Genomic DNA, 13,744 nt, shown 5'->3' with positions numbered 1-13,744 from the left:
AGCAAAGGACATGGTCAACAAGACAAAATAGCAGCCTACAGAATGGGAAAAATTCTTCAACAACCCCACATCAGACAGAAGACTAATCTCCAAAATACACAAAGAACTCAAGAAATTGGTCATCAAAAGAACAAATAATCCAATTTAAAAAATGGAGTACAAATCTATACAGAGAAGTCCCAACAGAGGAATCTAAAATGACTGAAAGACACTTAAGGAAATGCTCAATATCCTTAGCCATTAGAGAAATGCAAATCAAAACAACTCTGCAATTCTATCTTACACTGGCAAGAATGGCCAAGATCAAAAACACTGATGACAACTTACGCTGGAGTGAGTGTGTGGTAAAGGAACACTACTGCACTGTAGAAGGTGGAATGGTGTGTTGCTGGTGTGAGTGCAAGTTGGTACAGCCTGTTTGGATATCAGTATGGTGATTTGTCTCTTTGGAGTCTTATTGTTCTCACTTTTGGAGTCTTGCTCTCACCAATGGAGTCTTATTGGTTATATCAACTCCACTTCAGGATAGGTCCTTCACTCAGCAGTAATTGGCTAATATAATAACAAACTAAATAGTACTTTGAGGGCATTTGCTTCATTGTTTGTTTTGACATTCTTAGTGCTTTTTTAATCTTTTTTTTTTACTTTGGGTTTGGGGGAGGGTCTTGATTTCTTGTTTGTTTTGTTTCTTGTTTGTTTGAAAGAGAAAGGTAGGTAGGTAGGGAGGAAGATGAAGACGATCAAGATGAACTGGGGAAGGAAAAATATGCAAAATATATTGAATACATTTTTACAATAAAAATACATTTTTAATAAGAAATAAATTAAAAAATAAAGTCTAGCTGGAGAGATGGTTCAACAGTTAAGAGCACTGGTTGCTTTTCCAGAGGACCCTGATTCATTTCCCAGCACCCATGGCAGTGCACAATAGTCTGTAACTCTAATTCCAGAAAATCTGACATCCTCACTCAGACACACACAAAGGTAAGACAGTAATTCACATTAAATAAAAATGAACCTTAAAGAAATAAATTTTAAAAAATAAAAAAATAAATTTAAAAAGAAAATCTTTAGACCGATATATGTTTCTCTCACCTTAAATGTCTATAATAAATTGCTCATGACACTGGACTGATCTGTCAAAATCCAGTTATAGAGTGGGAGGAATGAGAATATGAGCAAAAAGTTCAAGACCATGACGGGTACATATTGGTTGAGATTTCTGTTCCACAGGTCCTGCAGTCATTCAGTCCCAAAGAAATACACAGATACCTATATTAAATATAAACTGGTTGGTCTAGTAGCTCAGGTTTCTTATTAACTCTTATAGCTTATATTATCCCATAATTCTTGTCTGTGTTAGCCACGTGGCTTGGTACATTTTTTGGCAAAGCAGTCATATCTTGCTTTCTCTTAGGCTGGGTTACAACCGCAGACTGACTCCTCTTCAAAGAATTCTTGTCACCCTGCCTCTACATTCTACCTGGTTGCCCTTACTATAATTCCTGCCTGGCTACTGGCCAATCAGCATTTATTTAAAATACTAGTGACAAGGTACAGACCATTGTCAGACAGCACTTCCCTCCCTCTTTTTTTTTAAACAAGAATTCTGAATCGAATCATTTTTGTTTAGCTTTTCTACTGACGATTATCCATAACAACTTGTAACCAACATGTCTATCCATAATCCATTTTTTGGGAAAGTGGGTGTGGTTTTTTAGGCTACTTCCTGATGATTGGGGGCACTGATAATCTTATGTGGACTTAAAGAAAATTTTGAATTATGGTCAAGTCCTGAATGGAATATTCTGTGAAGCTTGACCATGTCATCCAGCAGTCTTGAATCTGTTCTGGATGCAGAATTCAGAGGAAACTCCATCAGAGGTCTTCTGTAATGTTGGATCATCTGGACCATCTGCTCCTAATGGAGATTCACCAGAGGGTTTTCCTTAATCAAACCTGAATCTATAACCTCTCATTTTCTGTGGAAATAAAAGCAAAACCTCTTCTTCAAAGTAACATACCTTTTGACTTAAAAATTGAAATCAAGACATTTTCAAAATATCTATGTTGGATTAATCCAACAGCATTTATAATCAAATTTCTTTTAGCAGCTTTTGATCCTTCCTTAGCCATCAACTAATTTAAAGACAACATAATAACATACAGTATCCAGACTCTCTGTATTTTCCACCTTTACATAGCTTTATTTTAAAATCTATTTCTTTTTTAATTTCTTTTGTTTTCAACTTTTTGAGAAAGGACTTTTTTGTGTATCTTTGGATGTTCTGGAACTCAGTTTGTAAACCAGACTGATTTTGAATTCACAGAGATCTGCCTGCCTCTACTTCCAAGTGCTAGGATTAAAAGTGTGTGCCACCACATCCTGAACTCACAGAGGTCTGACTGCCTCTTTCTCCCAAGTATTGGAATGAAAGGTGTGTGCCACCACACCCAACTACTCTCTTTCTTTTTTTATTTTAAGGACTTTATCCTTTTCTCTTTTCTCCCCCAAGCCTACATATATTCTTAAACACACTGTAAAATATTTAAAGGATTTTCTCATTTGAATGTATCTTTACAATATAACTCTCGTTTTCTGACCATATGAGTCATTAATTTGCTAAGCAATATGGCCAGGATTAAAGCTGTGGCTTTAATGGCTGAATCCATCCTATTGCTTAGCTTTCTGAGAATCTAGCTTCATGGTGGAGTAATATCCAGAGCCATGTTTATTGCCACAACTCTATGGCATTTCAAGGTCTGTTCCATCACCAAGTAGCATGCTGTAGGCGATTCATAAAACCATCCAAGTGTTTTATGGCAGAGCCTCTTAAAAGGGCTGCAAAGTTTTTGCAGCTAAAGCTGAGTCAGGAAGTCTCTCTTAAATGAGACCTATTTGCCTCGAGCAAACATGGCCGACCTGAGAAAAATTTGTCAGCAATAAGCCATGCTTAATTCTATTCTTTTCTGTCAAAAATTACTTCCCAAGCTCTCTCGGGTTTTATGTAGATGTAATCAGCCCCACGTTGACACATCAGGAACACCCACTGAAACAGTCTACCTGAGCTAATGGGAGCTCACCAACTACAACTGGACTGGGGAAAAAAACAAGCATAGGACCAAACTAATCCCTCTGAATATGGTTGACAGTGGCATGGCTGGGGCAGACTGTAGGACCACTGGAAAGAGCACCAGTATTTATTCCTACTGCATGTACTGACTTTTTGGGAACATATTCTCTTTGGATGTATACCTTGTTCAGCCTAGGTGTAAGAGGGAGAGCCTTGAAACTTCTGCAAAGCAATGTGCCTTACCCTCTCTGAGATTTGGAGGGGGTGGGTGGGAGGATGTGTGGAGGGAATGGGAGGAGGGAAGGGGTGGTAACTTGCATTGGTATTTTTTAAAATCTAATAAAAATAACAAAAATAAATAGAAATAAATTGCTCACTAAATAAAGACCTTTCTGTCACTATTTCTTAAAGTAGTTTTAGGCTCAGTATATTTTTTGCTCTTGTATACAGCAAAATTTTAATAAAAACAAATTTTTCTCCTTTACTTAAACTAAATAGAGCTTTAAACAGTTAAGTCATTAGCTATTCTTCTTTTAAATACAGAGTTACATTCTTACCTTGATGGGTTTTTTTTTCTTTGCTTCTGCTTCCTTGACCTTATGATCTTCTACACACTTTCAAAATTTCAAGTCTGTGTTGCAACTACTTCTGCAACTTTGGTTTCAACTACTGCATCCCTGTATCCATCCCAAGAAAACTAATTAACTTTAAGATTTATTAGTTATCATTTTCTCTTTGCCCTGTATCTGTGTTCCAACTTTCCATATGTCTTGTCAATATTTCTTTTCTTGATTTTTTCTCTTAATTTTCTTTTCCTTTTTAGAGTTTTGTTACTTGTTGTTTGTTTTGACAAGTTCTCTTTAGACAGCCCAGACCAATTTAAAACAAACTATGTATTTACTGCTAGCATTGAAACCGTGATCCTCCTGATTTTTCCTGCTGAGTGCTGGGACTCCAGGCCTTGCAGTCTTCTCCAGCTCTTTTTCTTTTTCTGGTTGTTGCAACATTGTTGTTGGATGACCTCTAGAAGTGTGGGCTTAGCACCCACAAAGTTGAGTTACCTTCCTCTCTACTTTGGCCTTCTTTGCCCTTCCATTTCCATCCAAAAGGTGGCGAGAAAGCTCAGCAAAATGATTTTTGCAACTTTTGACTTAATGCAGGTGCACATCTCTGCACAATGCAATCCTAGATCACTGATATGAAATGACATTGCTGGATTTGTTTTTCACTGTTCCACGATAAAATAGCACACGACAAAGCATTGTATTCTCACTGGTGTTAGCAAAGACCTGACAACAGCAACTTAAAGAAGGAAGGGGTATTCGTTTATAGTTCAAAGGAATACAGTCATGGGGATGAGAAAGCCTTGGTGGTATGTGTGAGAGTCAATTGATCATGTTGATTTTTCAGTCATGAAGCAGAGTGAACAGAAAGTGAGGGCAGAGTGTAAAACCTTAAGGACTGTTGCAATTATGTCCTTTCTCCTATCTTTGACTCTGTCAACTTTGAAATCTTCTCTTTTCTTAGTAACAGTGACAGAATTCTCATATAATACTGGCATCTGTTTCTCAGTTTGAAAATAATCTATGTGTTACAGTAGATTTTAAATAAGCAGGTAATTACCCTTTACAGATTATTGCACATGATCTCACTAACATCAACTAAAGTGTGCATGATCACGCACTTCCCATTTTACAAACACTTATTTATGCAGTTTTTGCCTAAATTAAGCCAGTTTTTCATCATTGTAGAAGAATACCAAAGAAAATCAACTTATTAAGAGCAATGATTAACCTTGGTTTGGTTTTGGAGATTCTATTTCATAATAGGATATCCTGTTGCTTTGAGTCTCTTGTGAGGCAGGACATCATGATAGGAATGTGTGGAGTAACCAAAATGCACACTGTACATCTAGAAAGCACACAAAGTAGTGGAAGGCACAAGACACCGCAAGTGTCCTCAAGGTACTCTTGAGAGTACCACCACCTCCTAAAAGCCATATCCAGGAAAGCACATTTCTGTCACATGGGCCTTTAAGTGACTATTCAAGGTCCAAATATTAACAATCCTTGAAAGAGAAGCACTGATTTGCACTCAGCCCTTACAACTGTTACTCTCTGCGGATTCCAAAATCTGTTTTCTATTCAAACAGATGCAAACTGAGACATGTGCCTTACCTTCATCATGCATTATTATTCTCACCAAAATATCCTCCTGTCAAGCCTCCTCTGCAGGTGCTGCAGAGATGTGAAGTCATGTTTAAAAGAGACATTAAATAGGGAGCTGTAGAGAGGACTCAGTGGTTAAGAGCACTGGCTCTTCTTCCAGATGAACCACATTCAATTTCTAGCACCTGCATGTCAGATCACACCTGTCTGTAACTCCATCTCCTGGGATCTGACACCCTCACACAGAATTCATTCAGGCAAAACACCAACACACATAAAATAAAAATAAATAAACCATTTTAAGAACCATTATGCCATCAAGCAGACAAAGTTGGTGCCCTTATGGAGTTTATGATAAATCAATTTATGATAAATACAAAGAGACCAGAAAAACATATGGCCACTCTCTCTGTGCTTCACACTGTGGATAGTGTCTGGACAGTTGACCTTTCAAAAGTCATGCTAAGACCCCGAAATCAAGGTGTTGCTTCACAATAATTCCAAACTCACACCTTATATGTTGGTTTCAGGTAGGTAGTCACAAAAGTGACAAAACCTTGAGCTTTAACTTGGGTTCCAATGAAGGGAAATCAGGTTACACATCTGCCTTCATCTCCTTAAAGATCTTATAGATTATTCCTTCAAAAATATCTTTAGCTTTTATTTAAGATGTATAATTTCATAAGCATATATATATGAAATATAATGATATACCTACCATTCCCTCTTCAGCTACCCAATATTGCCCCTAACACACTCCCTGTCTACTTCATTATCTGTATATTCCAAGAAGTCTAGTTTATACTGCATATATGGGAATGTAACAGAGTCATTAAATGTACAGCTTCTAAAGAACCCCCTCTTGTGGCTCAATTAAAGATACCACAATAAGCAAAGGGAGCAAAAGTCTAAGTGTTAAGAAATCTGCTCAAATCAGAATCTGTCTAGACAAGTTTCCATTTTTAAACGACATTTTTTTTAATTTATTAGATTTAAAAAAAATACCAATCCAAATTCCCACTCCCTCCCCCTCTTCCTATTCCCTCCACACATCCTCCCACCTTACCCTCATCTAAATCACTTTCCTTTGTGGAATGTCCAAGGCTCTCCCTATTACAACTAGGCTGAGCAAGGTATACATCCAAAGAGAACAGGATCCCCAAAAACTAGTACATGCAGCATAAATAAATCTGAGTGCCACTGCCACGAGACCCTCAGTGTGCCCCAGTCATGTAAGTGTCGACCACATTCAGAGGGAATAGATCTGTCCTATGCTTGTTACTTCCTCATCCAGCTGGAGTACATCTATGCAGGAACCTTTAACAGATTTGTGTAGGATACCTTGTTGTTGGTTCAGAATGCTCCTATGAACAACCTTGTACCACCACAGCAGTCAACTTAGGTGGTTAATTGGAACCTGAACTCAATTCTTTATCTTTGAGCATGAGGACTTTACCAATGAGCTAACTCCTACGGGCCTGAGTTATATATATTTTTTTTTTATTTCAGAATGTCTGTTGCATTTGTCAATGAGTATATTTAATAGAATGTTCCCTGCGTTAGTTTCTTTTCTGGTGCTGTGATAAAATACCATGATCAAAAGCAAATTAAGGAAGAGCTTGTTTTGGATTCCAGTTCTAGAGGATGTTCATAATGTTCTACGTGTTCATAATGGCAAGGAATGCACACTGGTAGGATATCCAGAGTGCTAGATGTTCACAAGGACAGGAAGGCACAGTGGTGGGAGACCTAAGCAGGAAGCTTAGAGATCACATCTCAACCTCCAACTGCAGACAGAAAGCAAAACATAAACCAGAAGTGAGGTGAGACCATAATCACTCAAAACCAACAACAGTGACATACTCCCTCCAGTAAGGTTCTACATCCAAAAAGTTCTATAACTACCCAAATAGCACAGCTCTCTGAGGGCCAAATGTTCAAATACATGGGGGAAACATGTAGGAGATAGTCTATAAGGGAAATTTCCCATTCATTCAAACCATTCTACCTTGGTTCTAGTTTCCAGAAAATGATTTATATAGGGGACTGGGTGCTTTTCTCTCAGAATAATACCCAATAGAATGACTCTAAGGTCTGTGAGACTATTGACTTGACCCAGAATTACCTTTGGAACTAAAGGATCGGGAGATCTTCCATCACTCATTGTAAAGTAAGTCCATCCAAGTTTAATTCTCAACAATCGTCTGCAGTTCAAGCTCATTCCTATCAGATCTTTTAGTGACTGATAATACATATAGATTTGGCATAAAGGCGATCCAGTGGGGACAACTTTCCCCTATAATCTGAACCAGGCCATGACGCTATACTTTTCTACAGAACCCAAATTGTTTTTTTTAAACAGAATTATAGTGTGAAATGGATCTTTGTTTGGCTAATTTTGAGGGAGCAAAGTGTTCCTGAAGCAATGTTGCATAGAGCATTCAAAGAGCACTTCCCCTATAAGCCTCTTTAGAAAGACTAAGACATGAAGAGGCAGTACAGTGGGACAGAAATCCCCTTTTTATGTCTTTGAGTTACTTGAAGAAACCTTCTGCTGAACTCAACTCCCAGAGATTCTCCTGTTTTGCAGACACCTACCTGTTTAGCTGATGTTTCACCAAATGTTCTGAAAAGTGTGTTGATCTATGACTTTCTTTGTTTGATTACTATAAAACATTCATAAAACTGCTACAAGGTTGGAACATGTTGTTTGGGGAAACTTGAATCTCTGTTTCAGAGATAGAGGGTCATTCAGATTTGGCTCCAGATTAAATTATCTCATAGTTCCCCCTTTGAGGTGAGAGTTGTGTTTTTGTGTCCACAGGGAGTGCATTTTTGATTCTTATTTCAGAAACTAAAGCTAAACCTTGGCTGGGTTCTGTTCTGCGAGGTGGGAGTTGAGTGTTGAGAGATGGTGACCTTGAAAGAGGTGGAAACTCCTTTTGCAGGTACAGAAGGGCAGCATCTCACATTGGGAGAAGACTGAGAAAGTTAAATCCAGTGAAGAGAGAGATGCCCAATTAACCACTCTCTTCCAGAGACAACGCATGATAACAAGGATGTAGACAGACAGAGTAATAAGAATGTGCCCCTCAGCAAGCTAACACTATCACAAAGGGAAACTAATGTGACAGGCAAAACCTAATTAACATTACCCAAGAGTTCCTCTCAAAATTGTGGGATATGCTAATTTCACCTAATAAAAAGTAGTAATAATTGCTCAGTTAGAAATGAATAGCATTGAGAAACATGATGATAATTTTTTTATTCCATCTCATGATTTCATCTTATTTAATGAAAAACTAAACAGATCAAGGGCTAAACCTATCCTGGAGATAAACTGAGAAAAATTAGCCAACTTCCTGGTTTGTTAGATTAGCTGGTTCCAGGTCAAAGTTTAAGACTATCCCCAGAGAAAGGATGAAAGCATCATTCCAGAACAGCAAGGTCTGTGCCCTAGAGTTGCAGGAGCAGATGAAACATGTCTGAAGCCTCACACAGAGAATCCTTGGGCCTTATACTCACAGCTTAGGGGCAACAGATGTCAGCTCCAGTAGAGTTATTAATTCATGAGAGAAATCTCTTCAGCACCAAACTATTGGTTGCCCTGTAGACTGCAGTGGCTATAACACAATAATCACAGGGCATGTGACACTACCTGAGAAAATCATCAGGGGTAAACATAAGGGTTGCATGTGATGAGAGGCTGTGAGAGCCAGGTGTAATCACAGCCCTCCATACCACTTGTTCAGCCTTTAAACTCTTCTGGGTTTGCTTTAGCATCTCTCAATGGCCCCTCCCTGTGATCAGGACTTATAAATGGAGCCTCTTGTTAGACCAGAGCATTCTTAGAAGTTTGAGAGGCAGAAAGATGGTGGCAGCCCCACTCTTCCTCTTGTTCCTGTGTGTCACAGGTGAGATAACATACCAGAATGACTTTTCCCTAGAGGATTCTTTGGCTATGCTTGAGAGTGGTAAGGAATAATGATCATTTGCAGCAGAGGACTGGCAGGTCATGGCCTGCTGATAATACAAACCTATGTTCTAGAGTCTCACAGTCTCTCTGTATCTCCCTGTGTCTCTGGTTACAGCCTCCAAAGGACAGATCCTGCTCACCCAGCCAGCAGAGTCCCTTCACGTTTCTCCAGGAGAGAGAGTCTCAATCACCTGCAGGGCCAGTCAGAGCCTCCTCTACACAGATGGAAAGCACTACTTGTCCTGGTACCAGCAGAAAAAAGGACAGACAATCAAGGCCTTCATTTACCATGCTTCTGTCAGGATTGATGGAGTCCCCACCAGGTTCATTGGCAGTGTATCTGGGACAGAATTCACCCTCACTATTGAAGATCTTCAGCCTGAGGACTTTGCAGTTTATCACTGTCTTCAAACACTGAAGAGGCCTCCCACAGTGATTTGGTCCTGAGCAGTAACTCCCCATAGGCCTGGTTGCCCCACCTGCCTTGGTCTCAGTGACTCTTCTGAGAGAAACAGCTGTGTAATCAGTATGTGGACAGTAAAAAGCAACATAGTATCACCAACACAGACTAATATATGGAGCAGTATTTTTCCTCAGTCTCCTCTGTGGTCTTTAATGTTGCACAGAAGAGACTTAAAAGACATGGAGTCAAATACACTAAAAGGCAGAAAAGGAAGCAGGGTACACTAATTCATATTCATTCCTTTTCCCTCTCCCTCTCGAACCTCCTCCTCCTCTCCCTCCCTCTTCCTCTCAGTCTCCTTCTCCCTCCAAAATTCATCTCCTTAGTCTTCTCTGAACCCTGGGGCATCTATCTCCAGCTCATACTTTTCAGCTTCCTTCAACCTCTCACTTTGGGCTAGACCTTCTCCTGAGGGTTTTGTCCTTCATGATGTTGCATTCTGATGAGACCCTTTAGAGTCACAACTCAGGAAGAAAAAAAAAACATGTCCAGGCTGCTGTATTCCCCATAGGACTAGAAACTCTGTTTTTCAGGTTAGTCTGTCTGTACAGGAAAACACTTAAATGGAGATGGTTGGGTGGAGAAAATTATACTTTACCTCAGGAAGATCAAGAGTTTCTAGTAGGTCCCAAGAAGTTCAACAGAGGAGTTTGCAGTATTCGTGATCCTAGAGAAGCTAAATAAAAAGGTGAACCTGAAGAAAATCATATAGTTATCCTCCTGGATATAGGAAGTAGTCAAGATTGCAAGGCTATCTTGGGTGCAGGGCGGTGGTGGAAGTAAGGGGAGATGGTTAGAGAGAAGGGACAGGGGAAGGATTGGGGATGGCGTGGGGGAATGAGATGGGGAGGAGGAAGGATGGATATGGGAGCAGGCAAGTATATATCTCAACTAAGGGAGCCATTTTAGGGTTGGAAAGAGACTTGTTTCTGGAGGGGTTCTCAGGACCAAGGAGAGGTCCCCAGATTCTTCCCTGGGCAGCAGGGGAGAGGGTGCCTGAACTGGCCTTGGCCCATAACCATACTGATGAATATTTTGCATATCACCATAGAAACTTCATCTGGTGATGGATGGAGATAGAGACAGAGACACATATTAGACACATATTGGAACACTGGACTTAACTCCCTAGATCCAAATGAGAAGCAGAAGGAGGGAAAACGTGAGCAAGATAGGCAGGACCAGAGGGAACCTTCATCCGACAATGGATGGCGATACAGACGGAGACCCACATTGGAGCACCAGACTGAGTCCCCCAAGGTCCAAATGAGGAGCAGAAGGAGGAAGAACATGAAAAAGGAAATCAAGACCGCGAGGGGTGCGTTCACCCACTGATACAAGGGGACTGATCTAATGAGAGTTCACCAAGACCAGCTGGACTGGGACTGAACAAGCATGTGATCAAACTGGATTCTCTGAATGTGGCTGACATGGGGGCTGACTGAGAAGCCATTGACAATGGCACTGGGTCTTGTTTCCTCTGCATGTACTGACTGTTTGGGATCCTAGTCGGTTTGGATGCTCACCTTCCTAGACCTGGAGGGAGGGGGGAGGAACTTGAACTTCCCACAGGGCAGAAACCCTGACTACTCTTTGGACTGGAGAGGGAGGAGGAGAGGGAGTAGGGGGAGGGAGGAGAGGGAGTGGGGGGGAATGGGAGGTTATGGGGAGGAGGGGAGGAAGTGGAAATTTGTATAAACAAACAAACAAAAAAGAAAGAAAATTCCCCCAAGGTTCTCATTGCTAGGAGCCACCACAGCCCTATACAGGAGGGATGAATTCAGTGATTCTGAGCCATGTCTACCACCTTTATGCTGGAGTTGCATGTTATAGTTAGGAATACAGAGACTCTGTGCTCTGTATTGTTTAGTTTTGGGGGGGGGGTTGTTAGTTTGTTTCTTTGTTTTTGCTTTGTTTTTGCAAGTCATGGGAAACAAACCTGGGGAATGAAGGAAGCATCATTCCTCCATGGTTCCTGCCTTTTCTCTAGCTGAAGTCCCTGCCCTGACTTCCCTCAAAGATGGACTGTAATCAGAACTTATAAGTCAAATAAACATTTTCCTCCCCAAACTGCTTTGGTCATGATATGTACCACAGCAATGGTAAGCAAACTAGGACACTGTCCAAGCTAAGAATCTAGACGGTCCCACCTTATCTGTTTTGCTTCTTGCTATTTCATGGACAACTTTCACTTTTTATTAGTCATCTGAATTGTTATTGCTGTAGTTGTTGTTTTAAGATGTATTTATTTTTTATTCTCCTTCTCTCATATGTTAATTATATTCCAACCAACCTCTTTTTCCGTCCTTCCACTCAACTTATTCCTTCCTCACCTTTCCTCTTCCCCATGTCCTCTGCACCTCCATTTCCCTTCATAAAAGAACAGGTCTACCAGGAATATCAACCAAACACACCTTAACAAGTTACAATAGAAATAGAAATATCCCCTCATATCAAAAGTGGATGACGCAATCCAGTAGGATAAAAGGGTTCCCAAATGAGTTAAATGGGTCAAAGACATTTCCCACTCACACAGTTAAGATTCCCAAAAGAACATCAAGCTACATGACTATAACATACATGTAGAGGACCCAACACAAACCCATGCAGCTCCATGATAGCCACTTCAATCTCTGTTATCTTCTATGTTGCCTGCTTAGTGGATTCTGTAGGCCTTGTACCTGTTGTGTCCTTGACCCCTCTGTTCCTTCAATCCTTTCTTCTCGTCTTCTAAGAGTTTTGCTTAGCTGAACGTGTTTTTTCCTGTGAATATTTACATCTCCTATCATCAGTTACTGGATGATGATTCTCTGATGATGATTGGGCTAGGCTACAATCTGTAAGTATAGCAAAATATCCTTAGAAATCATTTCATTGACTTTTCTAATTTTATTTTTTGTTAATTGTGTTTGGTTTTATCCTAGATCTCTCTGCTATCCAGTCTCTAGTTCCTGATCATTCAGGTAGTGTCAGACATGGGCTCTCACTCACTGTGTGGGCTTCTAGTTGGACCAATCTTTGCTTGGTCACTCCGACAAGTTTGGTACCACCATTACCCCAGCACATCTTGTAGACATGACAATTTGTAGGTTGAAGGTTTATAACCTTTTCTCCACCTGAAGTCTTGTCTGGTTATAGGAGATGGCCTGTTCAGGATCTCTATCCCTCATTTCTGAAAATTTTGTGATGTCATTTTTAACAGCAATATAATACTTCATTGCGTAAATATATCTTGTTTTCTTTATAGATTCTTCAGTTGAAGGACACCTAAGTTGTTTCCAGTTTCTGACTATTTTGAGTAAAACAACTAAGGACATAATAGTGCAAGTGTCTTTGTGATGGGATGAAGTGTCCTTTGGGCAAATCCCAAAGGTGGTGTTCTGAGAAGTCACCATATTGATTTCCTTAGTGGTTGTACAAGTTTTTACTTCCACCAGCAAGGAAGGATTGTAGCCCTTGCCTTACATCCACACCAGCAGGAGCTGTCACTTTGTTACCTTTACCATTCTGACAGGTGTAAGATGGAATCTCAGAGACATTTTAGTTTGCATTTCCCTGATGGCTGAGAATGTGGAACATTCCTTTAAGTGTTTCTCAGCTAAGTGAGATTCCTCTGTTGAAAATTCTTTGTTTATGGCTGTACCCCTTTTTTAAAAGGATTTTTTTCTGTCTGTTTTCTTTAAATGTTTTGGATATTAGTCCTCTGGAAGATAAGGGATTGGTGAAAAATCCTTTTCCACTCTGTAGACTGCATTTTTGCCCTATTGACAGTGTCCTTTGCCTTACATATGCTTTTCAGTTTCATGAGGTTCCATTTATTAACTGCACGATTGGTGTTCTGCTTACAAAGTTGCCTCCTAAGCAAATTTGTTCAAGGATATCACCCACTTTCTTTTCTATCAGGTACAGTGTATATGGTTTTGTGGTGATGTCTTTGATCCACATGGATTTCAGTTTTGTGCAGTGTGATAGATATGGATGTGTTGGAATTCTTCTATAATCATACATTTAGTTAGAGATACACAATCTGTTGAAGACTTTTTCTTTTTCCCATTACGTACTT

At 40.0% G+C, this 13,744-nt stretch overlaps 1 pseudogene; it reads left to right on the top strand.

Annotated features, from left to right (window-relative positions):
* The first annotated feature begins 9,113 nt into the window (after positions 1–9,113).
* LOC148121744 (immunoglobulin kappa variable 3-11 pseudogene) lies at positions 9,114–9,665 on the top strand (annotated as a pseudogene).
* The last annotated feature ends 4,079 nt before the right edge of the window (positions 9,666–13,744 follow it).

The sequence above is a fragment of the Myodes glareolus genome, chromosome 6, assembly GCF_982192425.1.
Source record: "Myodes glareolus chromosome 6, mMyoGla1.1, whole genome shotgun sequence".
NCBI lineage: Eukaryota > Metazoa > Chordata > Mammalia > Rodentia > Cricetidae > Myodes > Myodes glareolus.
Note: the sequence above shows the minus strand (reverse complement) of the source record. Positions and strands in the feature narration are given on the sequence as shown.